The 13,597-nt window shown below is 38.9% G+C and overlaps 1 protein-coding gene across 1 annotated transcript in view; it reads right to left on the minus strand.

Moving 5' to 3' along the window:
* LOC148569930 (pentatricopeptide repeat-containing protein At1g73710-like) overlaps nt 1-13,597 on the minus strand; it is a 77,179-nt gene that overhangs the window by 23,464 nt on the left and 40,118 nt on the right. The gene's annotated exons all lie outside the window — the stretch shown is intronic.

Raw genomic sequence — 13,597 nt, forward strand, 5'->3', positions numbered from 1 at the left:
CAACTAAAACTCCATTTTAGTCCTGAGATTCACGTGATTACTCATTTTAGTCTTCAAGATTTAAAATTAACTATACTGGTCCTCGAGATTTAGATCCGGGCACACCAATGTAGTCCCTCAGCCCTTTCCGGTGATGACTTAGCAAAAGGAGCGCCATGGTGGCACCCTCTCTACCACGCTGGACCCTGCAACGGCTAGTTGAGGTGGCGAGGGTTGTATTTATACCCAATTTAGTCTCTAAAACCCTAATTTTCTCTCGTTTATTTGAATTACGATCTTCTTCAACTTCCGTCTTCCCTCCTCTTATCTTCTTATTCTTCTTTGTCTTCTTCTTCTTATTGTTGCTCTTCTTGTTAAATCTTTGTTATTTGTTGCTATTAGTTGCAGCACCATGGTGGGTGGTGGAAGCACCGTAGCTGAAAACTCGAATCATTCTCCTTCAAGCGATAACTGGGCCAAGTCACAAAGCTGGAACAGAAGTGTGAGGGTGTCGGAATGGTGTGGGTGTGGTTATCGTCCAATTCTGGATGGTCTGGAACAGAATCAAATTTAAACAAGCCATTTTTTGAATATCCCAATTATAATGTAAGTTAAATATATGATATTTTATTAATTTGTTCTTGCGTACTTCATTTCATCATCTTTTATTGGTTCATTTCAGACAAAGAAAAAGACTTGATGTGGTATGTTTGTTTGGGCTGACATTATTTAAGAGGAAAGTGCTGGAATAGCAGATTCTGATAGAGTCAATGGTAGAATGAAGATGAACCTAGCATGGAGGGTTGGGAGGTTGGAAAATAATGTAAGAAGTCAGAAATTCATGACCAATTTGTTGATGGTAGCTGTGTTTATGAGGGTGTCGGAATGGTGTGGGTGTGGTTATCGTCCAATTCTGGATGGTCTGGAACAGAATCAAATTCAAACAAGCCATTTTTTGGATATCCCAATTATAATGTAAGTTAAATATATGATATTTTATTAATTTGTTCTTGCCTACTTCATTTCATTATCTTTTATTGGTTCATTTCAGACAAGGAAAAAGACTTGATGTGATATGTTTGTTTGGGCTGACATTGTTTAAGAGAAAAGTGCTAGAATAGCAGACTCTGATAGAGTCAATGGTAGAATGAAGATGAACCTAGCATGGAGGGTTGGGAGGTTGAAAAATAATGTAAGAAGTCAGAAATTCATGACCAATTTGTTGATGGTAGCTGTGTTTATGATGGTAGTGTTTCTGTTAGTGATGTGTGACAAATTTTGAAGAAAAAATTATGGAAAGATTCATGTGTAATATAATGTAATGGAATATGTATTGTGTGAAAATATTTGAATGGAATGAATAAAGAGTAATTTGTGGTATTCCTATGACTTACACATGATTCAACAAAACTGAGTTATATTTAAATAGGATTACAATAAGCAAGTTAAACAGCAAACTGGATTTATATTAAATTAGTTATCAGAGTTGAACAAAAAAGATGCATAACCAAGCATAATGAGTATTAACATCAAAAGATCCACTATGATATCAAAATAACCAAGACTGATCTTAGTAGTCATTGTCTAAATTTTAACAAAACATTAAAGGTCTAATGCCACATACTAATTTTCATAACCTCCCTAAACACATCTAACTAATTTTTTCAAGTCTTTTTTCTTGGTGCTTTGAAACCGGGAGTAGACACAAACTTCATTAAACTTGCCATTCTTGATGTTGTTCCTAAGCTAGCACCCTGCAATGGATTAACTGTGACAGAACTCGGTGGTGGAGAACTTCTTCTTCTTGCCGGCAACTTTGCAGGCCTTATATTTTCAGCAACCTATATCATGTAAAAATATTCAGGTTCCAAAGTTAAAATACAGTAATAGGTTATGATATAACAATGGCATTCACATATCCATGAGTTCATTATCGTTGTCTAGATTCCTCAAACCATAGAAATTTTAGAAATTTGATATGTTTTAGAAATATAGGTAACACAATTAAAACTTTTAAAAGGTTCTAACATAAACTTGTTATTTTTTAAAATGTTTAAAAGGTTCAGCATACATTTAGTTTTTTTTTTTCTAGTAGAACTGCCTCAACTATAAGAAGATATATGTAGTTTCAATTGGACAATATAACAGCATGCTTAGTCATAGATAAAATTGTGGTGAAAATTTTTGTAGATAAATACAACAAACTTGATGGCTAAAATTGTTGTGCAGATTTTGGTTTTTATAAAAATTTACCGCATCAAAGCATTACTGCAGTAGTAGTAACTGATCACAATAATGAACAATGATTTTCTTCTAACATTTTAACGCAATTCTTTTCTTCAAAATGCATGTTGATAAATCCCCCATCAACTTGAATTTTCAGTGTAAGATTCAAAATTGTTCAGAGATGAAAACCAAAATTCATACGTGTGTGTTTTTCTCTCTTTTTGCACATGTGTGTATTTTTCGATCGTTTCGCTCGTGCGCGTGTTTTTTTGTGTTTTTCGCTCGTTTTGCACGTGTGTGTTGTTTTTTTTTGTGTTTTTCGCTCCTTTCGCACGTGTATGTGTGTGTCTGTCTGTTTTTTTTTGTGTTTTTCGCTTGTTTTGCACATATGTGTGTGTTTTTTTTGTTTTTTGCTCGGTTCGCACATGTGCGTATTTTTTGCTCGTTTCGTACGTGTGTGTGGTTTTTTTGTGTTTTTCGCTAGTTTCACATGTTTGTGTTTTTCGCTCGATCCGCATGTGTGTATTTTTTTGTGTTTTTCGCTCGTTTCGCATGTGTGCGTGCATTTTTTTCGCTCGTTTCGCACGTGTGTGTTATTTATTTATTTTTTATATTTTTCGCTCGTTTCGCACGCGGGTGTATTTTTTTTGTATTTTTCGCTCGTTTTCCACGTGTGTGTCTTTTTTGCTCGTTTCGCACGTGTGTCTATTTTTTAATTTTTTTTGTGTTTTTCGCTGGTTTTGCACGTATGCATGTTTTTCGCACATTTCTCACGTGTGTGAGTTTTTCGCTCGTTTCGCACATGTGGGTGTTTTTTATCGTTTCGCAGGTGTGTGTTTTTTTATTTTTATTTTTTTTTGTGTTTTTCACTGGTTTCGCACGTGTGCGTGATTTTCGCTCGTTTTGCCCGTGTGTGTTTTTCGCTCGTTTCGTACGCGTGTGTGGGTGTTTTTTTCATTTTTGTGTTTTTCGCTCGTTTTGCATGTGTGCGTGTTTTCGCTCGTTTTGCACGCGTGTGTGGTTTATTTTTGTGTTTTTTGCTCGTTTCACACTTGTGTGTGCGTTTTTTTTGTTTTTCGCTCGTTTCGCACGTGTGTGTATTTTTTATTTTTTTGTGTTTTTCGCACGTATGTGTGTTTTTTTCTCATTTCGCACGTGTGTGTTTTTTCGCTCGTTTTGCACAAGTTTGTTTTTCATTGTTTCGCACGTGTGTGCTTTTTTATTTTGCGCTAGTTTCGCACATGTGCGTGTTTTTCGCTCGTTTCGTACGTGTGTGTTTTTCGCTCGTTTCGCAAGCGTGTGAATGTTTTTTCATTTCTGTGTTTTTCGCTAATTTCACACGTGTGCGTGCTTTTTGCTCGTTTCGCACGTGTGCGTCTTTTTCGCTTGTTTTGCACGTGTGCGTGCTTTCGCTCGTTTCACACAGGGTGTGTGATTTTTTTGTGTTGTTCACTCGTTTTGCACGTGTGTATTTTTCACTCGTTTCGCACGTGTATGTTTTTTTTTGTGTTTTTTGCTCTAATTGCACGTGTGCGTGTTTTCATTTGTTTCGCACGTATATGTGTTTTTTGCTCGTTTCGCACGTGTGTGCATTTTTTTTGTGTTTCCACTCATTTCGCCCGTGTGCATGTTTTTCGCTCGTTTCACACCTGTGTGTTTATTTTTTTATTTATTTTTTTGTGTTTTCGCTTGTTTCACACATGCGAGTGTGTGTGTTTTTTTTGTGTTTTTCGCTGGTTTCACACGTGAGTTTTTTTTCTCGTTTCACACGTGTGTCTATTTTTTTATTTTTTGTGTTTTTTGCTCATTTCGCACGTGTGTGAGTTTTTCGCTCGTTTTGCACGTGTGTGAGTTTTTTGCTCTAATCGCACGTGCGTGTTTTTTTATTTCTATTTTTTTGTTTTTCGATGGTTTCGCACGTATGCGTGTTTTTCGCTGCTTTCGCACGTGTGGGAGTTTTTTATCGTTTCGCATGTGTGTCTTTTTTTTTGTGTTTTTCGCTCGTTTTGCACGTGTGTGTTTTTGGCTAGTTTCATACGTGTGTTTTTCTCTCTTTTTGCACGTGTGTGTATTTTTCGATCGTTTTGCTCGTGCGCGTGTTTTTTTTGTATTTTTCGCTCGTTTTGCACGTGTGTGTTGTTTTTTTTTTGTGTTTTTCGCTCCTTTTCGCACGTGTATGTGTGTGTCTGTCTGTTTTTTTTGTGTTTTTCGCTCGTTTTGCACATATGTGTGTGTTTTTTGTGTTTTTTGCTCGGTTCGCACATGTGCATATTTTTTGCTCGTTTCGTACGTGTGTGTGGTTTTTTTGTGTTTTTCGCTAGTTTCACATGTTTGTGTTTTTCGCTCGATCCGCATGTGTGTATTTTTTTGTGTTTTTCGCTCGTTCCGCATGTGTGCGTGCATTTTTTCGCTCGTTTCGCACGTGTGTGTTATTTATTTATTTTTTATATTTTTCGCTCGTTTCGCACGCGGGTGTGTTTTTTTTTTGTATTTTTCGCTCATTTTGCACGTGTGTGTCTTTTTTGCTCGTTTCGCACGTGTGTCTATTTTTTAAATGTTTTTGTGTTTTTTGCTCATTTCACACGTATGCATGTTTTTCGCACATTTCTCACGTGTGTGAGTTTTTCGCTCGTTTCGCACATGTGGGTGTTTTTTATCGTTTCGCAGGTGTGTGTTTTTTTATTTTTATTTTTTTTGTGTTTTTCACTGGTTTCGCACGTGTGCGTGTTTTTCGCTCGTTTTGTCCGTGTGTGTTTTTCACTCGTTTTGCACGCGTGTGTGGGTATTTTTTCATTTTTGTGTTTTTCGCTCATTTTGCACGTGTGCGTGTTTTTCGCTCGTTTCGCACGCGTGTGTGGTTTATTTTTGTGTTTTTTGCTCGTTTCACACTTGTGTGTGCGTTTTTTTTTTGTTTTTCGCTAGTTTCGCACGTGTCTGTATTTTTTATTTTTTTGTGTTTTTCGCTCGTTTCGCACGTATGCGTGTTTTTTTCTCATTTCGCACGTGTGTGTTTTTTCGCTCGTTTTGCACAAGTGTGTTTTTCCATCGTTTCGCACGTGTGTGCTTTTTATTTTTCGCTGGTTTCGCACGTGTGGGTGTTTTTCGCTCGTTTCGTACGTGTGTGTTTTTCGCTCGTTTCGCAAGCGTGTGAATGTTTTTTCATTTCTGTGTTTTTCGCTAATTTCACACGTGTGCGTGCTTTTTGCTCATTTTGCACGTGTGCGTCTTTTTCGCTCGTTTTGCACGTGTGCGTGCTTTCGCTCGTTTCACACGGGGTGTGTGATTTTTTTAGTGTTGTTCGCTCGTTTTGCACGTGTGTATTTTTCGCTCGTTTCGCACGTGTATGTTATTTTTTGTGTATTTTGCTCTAATTGCACGTGTGCGTGTTTTCATTCGTTTCGCACGTGTATGTGTTTTTCGCTCGTTTCGCACGTGTGTGCATTTTTTTTGTGTTTTCCACTCATTTCGCCCGTGTGCATGTTTTTCGCTCGTTTCACACTTGTCTGATTATTTATTTTTTTTTTTTGTGTTTTTCGCTTGTTTCACACATGCGAGTGTGTGTGTTTTTTTTTGTGTTTTTCGCTCGTTTCACACGTGAGTTTTTTTCTCGTTTCGCACGTGTGTCTATTTTTTTATTTTTTGTGTTTTTTGCTCATTTCGCACGTGTGAGTTTTTCGCTCGTTTTGCACGTGTGTGAGTTTTTTGCTCTAATCGCACGTGCGTGTTTTTTTTATTTCTATTTTTTTTGTTTTTCGATGGTTTCGCACGTATGCGTGTTTTTCGCTCGTTTCGCCGATGTGTGTGTTTTCGCTCGTTTTGCACTCGTGTGTGGGTGTTTTTTCATTTTTGTGTTTTTCGCTCGTTTCGCACGTGTGCGTGTTTTTCGCTCATTTCGCACGCGTGTGTTGTTTATTTTTTTGTTTTTCGCTCGTTTCACACGTGTGTGTGCTTTTTTTTCACTCGTTTTGCACGTGTGTATTTTTATTTTATTTATTTTTTTGTGTTTTTCGCTCGTTTCGCACGTATGCGTGTCTTTCGCTCATTTTTTACGTGTGTGTTTTTTCGCTCATTTTGCACAAGTGTGTGTTTTTCATCGTTTCGCACGCGTGTGTTTTTTCTTTTTCTCTGGTTTCGCACGTGTGCGTGTTTTTTGCTTGTTTCGCACGTGTGTGTTTTTCGCTCGTTTCGCTTGCGTGTGTTTTTCGTTTGTTTTTCGCACGTGTGCCTGTTTTTCGCTCGTTTTGCACGTGTGTGTTCGGTTTTTTCTTTTGTGTTTTCCACTAATTTCATCCGTGTGCGTGTTTTTCGCTTGTTTTCCACTTGTGTATTTTTTTATTTATTTTTTGTGTTTTTCGCTTGTTTCACATATGCGAGTGTTTGTGTGTTTTTTTTTGTGTTTTTTGCTCGTTTCGCACGTGTGTATGTTTTTCGCTCGTTTCGTGTGTGTTTTTTTTAATTTTTTGTGTTATTTGCTCATTTCTCACGCGTGTATTTTTCGCTCATTTCGCACATGTGTGTTTTTTATCGTTTTACACGTGTGTTTTTTTAGCTGGTTTCGCACGTGTGTGTTTTTTTAGCTGGTTTCGCACGTGTGCGTTTTCTCCCCCCTTTTCGCACGTGTCTGAATTTTTCGCTCGTTTCGCTCGCATCTGTGTCTGTGCGTGTTTTTTCATTTTTCTTTTTCGCTCATTTCGTACGTGTGCGTGTTTTTCGCTTGTTTCGCACGTGTGCATGTTTTTCTCTCATTTCGTATGTTTACGTGCTTTCGCTCGTTTCGCACGGGAGTGTGTGATTTTTTTGTATTTTTCGCTCGTTTCACATGTGTGTGTTTTTTTTTGTTTTTTTTTTCCCGTTTCGCAGGTGTGTTTGTGTGTTTTTTAATTTTTAATTTTTTGTGTTTTTCGCTCGTTTTGCACGTATGTGTGTTTTTCCCTGATTTCGCATGTGTGTGTTTTTTTGGTCGTTTTGCACATGCGTATGTTTTCGCTCATTTCGCACGTGTGTGTGCGTTTTTTTTTGTTTTTCGTTGGTTTCGCACGTGTGTGTGTTTTTCGCTTGTTTCGCTCGTGCGTGTGTTTTTTCATTAATGTGTTTTTTGCTCGTTTCGCATGTGTGCGTGTTTTTCGATCGTTTCGCACGTGTGCGTGGTTTTGCTCGTTTTGCACGGCGTGTGGTTTTTTTTCTATTTCGCTCATTTTGCACGTGTGTTTTTTCCGCTCATTTTTCATGTGTGTGTTTTTTATCTTTTTGCACGTGCGCGTGTTTTTCATTCGTTTGGCACGTGTGTGTTTTTCGCTCGTTTTGCATGTGTGTGCGTTTTTTTTTGTGATTTCCACTCATTTTGCCCGTGTGCGTGTTTTTCGCTCGTTTCACACTTGTGTGTTTGTTTTTAATTTATTTTGTGTTTTTCGCTTGTTTCACATCTGCGAGTGTGTGTATTTTTTTATGTTTTTCGCTCGTTTTGTATGTGTGTGTTTTTCGCTCATTTCGTACGTATGTGTTTTTAAAATTTTAATTTTTTTGTGTTATTCGCTCATTTCGCACGCGTGTGTTTTTCGCTCGTTTCATACGTGTGTGTGTGTGTGTGTACGTTTTTTTTGTGTTTTTCCCTCGTTTTGCAGGTGTGTTTGTGTGTTTTTTAATTTTGAATTTTTTTGTTTTTCGCTCATTTCGCACGTATGCCTTTTTTCGCTGATTTCGTACGTGTATGTTTTTTTAGTCGTTTCGCACATGTGTATGTTTTTGCTCATTTCGAACGTGTGTGTGTCTTTTTTTCTATTTTTTGCTGGTTTCGCAACGTGTGCGTGTTTTTCGCTTGTTTCGCTCGTGCGTGTGTGTTTTTCGCTCGTTTCGCACGTGTGCGTGTTTTTTGCTCGTTTCGCACGTGTGTTTTTCGATCGTTTCGCACGTGTGTGTGCTTTTGCTCGTTTTGCACGGGGTGTGTGGTTTTTTATTTGTTTTTTGCTCATTTTGCATGTGTATTTTTCGCTCGTTTCGCACGTGTGTGCTTTTCGCTCGTTTCGCACGTGTGTGTTTTTTGTGTTTTCCACTCATTTCACCCGTGTGCGTATTTTTCGCTCGTTTCACACTCGTGTGTTTGTTTTTTATTTATATTTTTGTGATTTTTGCTTGTTTCACACGTGTGAGTGTGTGTGTGTGTGTTTTTTTGTTTTTCGCTCGTTTGCACGTGTGTGTGTGTTTTTCGCTCGTTTCGTACGTGTGTGTTTTTTTAAATTTTTAATTTTTTTCTGTTATTTGCTCATTTCGCACGCGTGTGTGTTTTTTCGCTCATTTCGCACATGTGTGCGTTTTTTATCGTTCTGCACATGTGTGCTTTTTCGCAAGTTTCGCACTTGTGCGTGTTTTTCGCTCTTTTCGCTCGCATCTGTGTGTGTGTATTTTTTTTATTTTTTCTTTTTCGCTCATTTCGCACGTGTGCGTACTTTCGCTCGTTTCGCACGTGTGCGTGTCTTCGCTCGTATCGCATGGGAGTGTGTGGTTTTTTTGGTGTTTTTCGCTCGTTTTACACGCGTGTGTGTGTGTGTGTTTTTTTTGTTTTTCGCATGTTTCGCACGTGTTTGTGTGTTTTTAAATTTTAATTTTTTTGTGTTTTTCGCTCGTTTCGCACGTATGCGTGTTTTCTCTGATTTCGCACGTGTGTGTTTTTTAGCCGTTTCGCACGTATGTCTATTTTTCGTTCGTTTCGCACGTGTGTGAGGTTTTTTTGTGTTTTTCGCTCGTTTCGCACTTGTGTGTGTTTTTTGTTGTTTTTCGCTAATTTCGCACGTGTGGGTTTTTTCGGTCTTTTACCACGTATGTGTATTTTCGCTCGTTTCGCATGTGTCTGAGGATTTTTTTCGCCGGTTTCGCACTCGTGCGTGTGTTTTTTTGTTTTTTGTTGGTTTCACACGTGTATTTTTTTCTCATTTCGCACGTGTGTGCTTTTTTTGTGTTTTAAGCTCGTTTCGCACGTGTGTGTGCGTTTTTTTGTGTTTTGCACTCATTTCGCCAGTGTGCGTGTTTTTCGCTCGTTTCACACTTGTGTGTTTGTTTTTTTATTTCTTTTTTTGTGTTTTTCGCTTGTTTTACACGTGCAAAAAGAACGAAAAACACAAAAAAATACACGCATACGTGCGAAACGAGAGAAAAATACACACGTACAAAATGAACGAAAAATACGCACACGTGCAAAATGCGCAAAAAACTGAAACACGTGGGAAACGAGAGAAAAACACATACGTACGAAACGAGCAAAAAACACGCACACGTGCGAAATGCGCAAAAAACAGAAACACGTGCGAAAAGAGCGAAAAGCACAGAAAACACACGCACGTGCGAAACGAGCCAAACACACACGCGCAAGACGAACAAAAACACAAAAAATACAGCCGTGCGAAACGAGCGAAATGCACACATACGTACGAAAGGAGCGAAAAAACGCACACATGCGAAACAAGCAAAAAACACAAAAAAACACACACGTGCGAAACGAGCGAAAAACACACACGTGGGAAACTAACGAAAAACACAAAAAAACCTCACACACATGCGAAACAACCAAAAAACACGCACACGTGCGAAACCAGAAAAGAAAACAAAAAAATACGCACGTGCGAAACGAGCGAAAAACACAAAAAAAAAAAACAATCACACACGTGCGAAAAGAGCGCAAAACACAAAGAAAAACACACTCACACACGTGCGAAACAAGCCAAAAACACACACGAGCAAAACGAGCGAAAACACAACAAATACACACACATGTGCGAAACGAGCAAAAAAGACACAAAAAAACACACACGTGCGAAACGAGCGAAAAATACACATGTGTGAAACTAACGAAAAACAAAAAAACACACGCACATGCGAAACGAGCGTAAAACACGTACACATGTGAAACGCGCGAAAAACACAAAAAAAAACACGCACACGTGCAAAACGAGTGGAAAACACGCACACGTGCGAAACCGGCGGAAAACATGCACACGTGCGAAACGTGCGAAAAACACACACGTGAGAAACTAACGAAAAACACAAAAAACACACACCCACACAGACGTGCGAAACGAGCGAAAAACACAACATAAAACCGCACACACGTGCGAAACTAGCAAAAAATACACATACGTGCGGAACGAGCGAAAAACACGCACACGTGCAAAAGGAGCGAAGAACGGAAAAAAAACACACACGTGCAAAATGAGCGAAAAACACACATGTGCGTGTTTTTCGCATGTGTGTATGTGTTTTTTTTTTTGTATTTTTCGCTCATACACGCTCGTTTCGCACGTGTGTGCGCATTTTTTTTGTGTTTTCCACTAATTTTGCCCGTGTTCATATTTTTCGCTCGTTTCACAGTTGTGTGTTTGTTTTTTTATTTATTTTTTTGTGTTTTTCGCTTGTTTCACACGTGCGAGTGTGTGTGTTTTTCTTTGTGTTTTTCGCTAGTTTCGCACGTGTGTGTGTGTGTGTTTTTTTTTCCTCGTTTTGTACGTGTCTATTATTTTAATTTTTAATTTTTGTGTGTTATTCGCTCATTTCGCATGCGTGTGTTTTTTCGTTCATTTCGCACGTGTGTGTTTTTTTATCGTTTTGCATATGTGTTTTTTTCGACTAGTTTCGCACGTGTGCTTGTTTTTCGCTCGTTTCGCACGTGTGTATTTTTCTCTCGTTTCGCTCGCATCTGTCTTTGTGTGTTTTTTCATTTTTTTTCTTTTTCGCTCGTTTCGCACGTGTGCGTGTTTTTCGCTCGTTTCGTACGTGTGCGTGCTTTCACTCGTTTCGCACGGGAGTGCGTGGTTTTTTTTGTGTTTTTCACTTGTTTCACACGTGTGTGTGTACTTTTTTGTGTTTTTCGCTCGTTTCGCACGTGGGTTTCTGTGTATTTTAATTTTTAATTTTTTTTGTGTTTTACGCTCATTTCGCACGTATGGGTGTTTTTCGCTGATTTTGCATGTGTGGGTTTTTTCGGTCTTTTCCCACGTATGTGTATTTTTGCTATTTTCGCACGTGTGTGTTTTTTTGTTTTTTGTTAGTTTCACACATGTGTATTTTTTTCTCGTTTCGCACGTGTGTGTTTTTTTGTGTTTAAGCTCGTTTCGCAAGTGTGTGTGCATTTTTTTTGTGTTTTCCACACATTTCGCCAGTGTGCGTATTTTTTACTCGTTTCACACTTGTGTGTTTGTTTTTTTATTTCTTTTTTGTGTTTTTCGCTTGTTTTACACGTGCGAAAAGAGCGAAAAATACAAAAAAAATACACGCACACGTGCGAAACAAAAAAATACTCACACGTAAGAAATGCGCAAAAAACCGAAACACGTGCGAAACGAGAGAAAAACACACACGTACGAAACAAGCGAAAAACATGCACACGTGCAAAAAGCGCAAAAAACAGAAACACGTGCGAAAAGAGCGAAAAACACAGAAAACACACGCACGTGCAAAACGAGCCAAACACACGCGCAAGGCGAGCAAAAACACAAAAAAATACACACGTGCGAAACGAGCGAAATGCACACATACGTGCGAAAGGAGCGAAAAAACGCACACATGCGAAACGAGCGAGAAACACAAAAAAACATACACACGTGCGCAACGAGCGAAAAACACACACGTGTGAAACGAGCGAAAAACACACACGTGTGAAACTCACAAAAAACACAAAAAAACCTCACACACGTGCGAAACAAGCGAAAAACACGCACACGTGCGAAACCAGAAAAGAAAACAAAAAAATACACACGTGCGAACGAGCGGAAAACAAAAAAAAACAATCACACACGTGCGAAAAGAGCGCAAAACACAAAGAAAAACACACACACGTGCGAAACGAGCCAAAAACACACACTTGCAAAACGAGCGAAAACACAAGAAATACACACACATGTGTGAAACGAGCAAAAAACACACACGTGCGAAACGAGCGAAAAATACACACGTGTGAAACTAACGAAAAACAAAAAAAATACACGCACATGCGAAACGAGCGAAAACACAAAAAAACCTCACACACGTGCGAAACGAGCGTAAAACACGCACACATGTGAAACGCGCGAAGAACAAAAGAAAAATACGCACACGTGCAAAACAAGCGGAAAACACGCACACGTGCGAAACCGGCGGAAAACATGCACACGTGCGAAACGAACAAAAAACACACACGTGAGAAACTAACGAAAAACACAAAAAACACACACCCACACAGACGTGCGAAACGAGCGAAAAACACAACATAAAACCGCACACACGTGCGAAACTAGCAAAAAACACACATACGTGCGGAACGAGCGAAAAACACGCACACGTGCAAAAGGAGAGAAGAACAAAAAAAAACACGCACGTGCGAAATGAGCAAAAAACACACATGTGCGTGTTTTTCGCATGTGTGTGTATGTGTTTTTTTTTGTATTTTTCGCTCGTACACGCTCGTTTCGCACGTGTGTGCGCATTTTTTTGTGTTTTCCAATCATTTCGCCCGTGTTCATATTTTTCGCTCGTTTCACACTTTTGTGTTTGTTTTTTTATTTATTTTTTTTGTATTTTTCGCTTGTTTCACACGTGCGAGTGTGTGTGTTTTTCTTTGTATTTTTCGCTCGTTTCGCACGTGTGTGTGTGTGTGTGTTTTGCTCGTTTCGTACGTGTGTTATTTTAATTTTTAATTTTTTGTGTGTTATTCGCTCATTTCGCATGCGTGTGTTTTTTCGCTCATTTCGCACGTGTGGATGTTTTTTATCGTTTTGCATGTGTGTGTTTTTTTCCACTAGTTTCGCACGTGTGCGTGTTTTTCGCTCGTTTCGCACGTGTATGTTTTTCGCTCGTTTCACTCGCATCTGTGTCTGTGTGTGTTTTTCATTTTTTCGCTCGTTTCGCACGTGTGCGTGTTTTTCGCTCGTTTCGTACGTGTGTGTGTTTTCGCTCGTTTCGCACGGGAGTGCGTGGTTTTTTTGTGTTTTTCGCTTGTTTCACGTGTGTGTGTGTGCTTTTTTGTGTTCTTCGCTCGTTTCGCACGTGGGTTTCTGTGTTTTTTAATTTTTAATTTTTTTTGTGTTTTACGTTCATTTCGCACGTATGCGTGTTTTTCCCTGATTTCGCACATGTGGGTTTTTTCGGTCTTTTCCCACGTATGTATATTTTTGCTCGTTTCGCATGTGTTTGAGGATTTTTTTGTTTTTTCGCTCGTTTCGCACGCGTGTGTGTTTTTTTGTTTTTTGTTAGTTTCACACATGTGAATTCTTTTCTCGTTTCGCACGTGTGTGTTTTCTTTGTGTTTTAAGCTCGTTTCGCACGTGTGTGTGCATTTTTTTTGTGTTTTCCACACATTTCGCCAGTGTGCGTATTTTTCGCTCGTTTCACACTTGTGTGTTTGTTTTTTTATTTCTTTTTGTGTTTTTCG

The sequence above is a fragment of the Arachis ipaensis genome, chromosome B3 (assembly GCF_059453495.1).
Source record: "Arachis ipaensis isolate K30076 ecotype BB chromosome B3, ASM5945349v1, whole genome shotgun sequence".
NCBI lineage: Eukaryota > Viridiplantae > Streptophyta > Magnoliopsida > Fabales > Fabaceae > Arachis > Arachis ipaensis.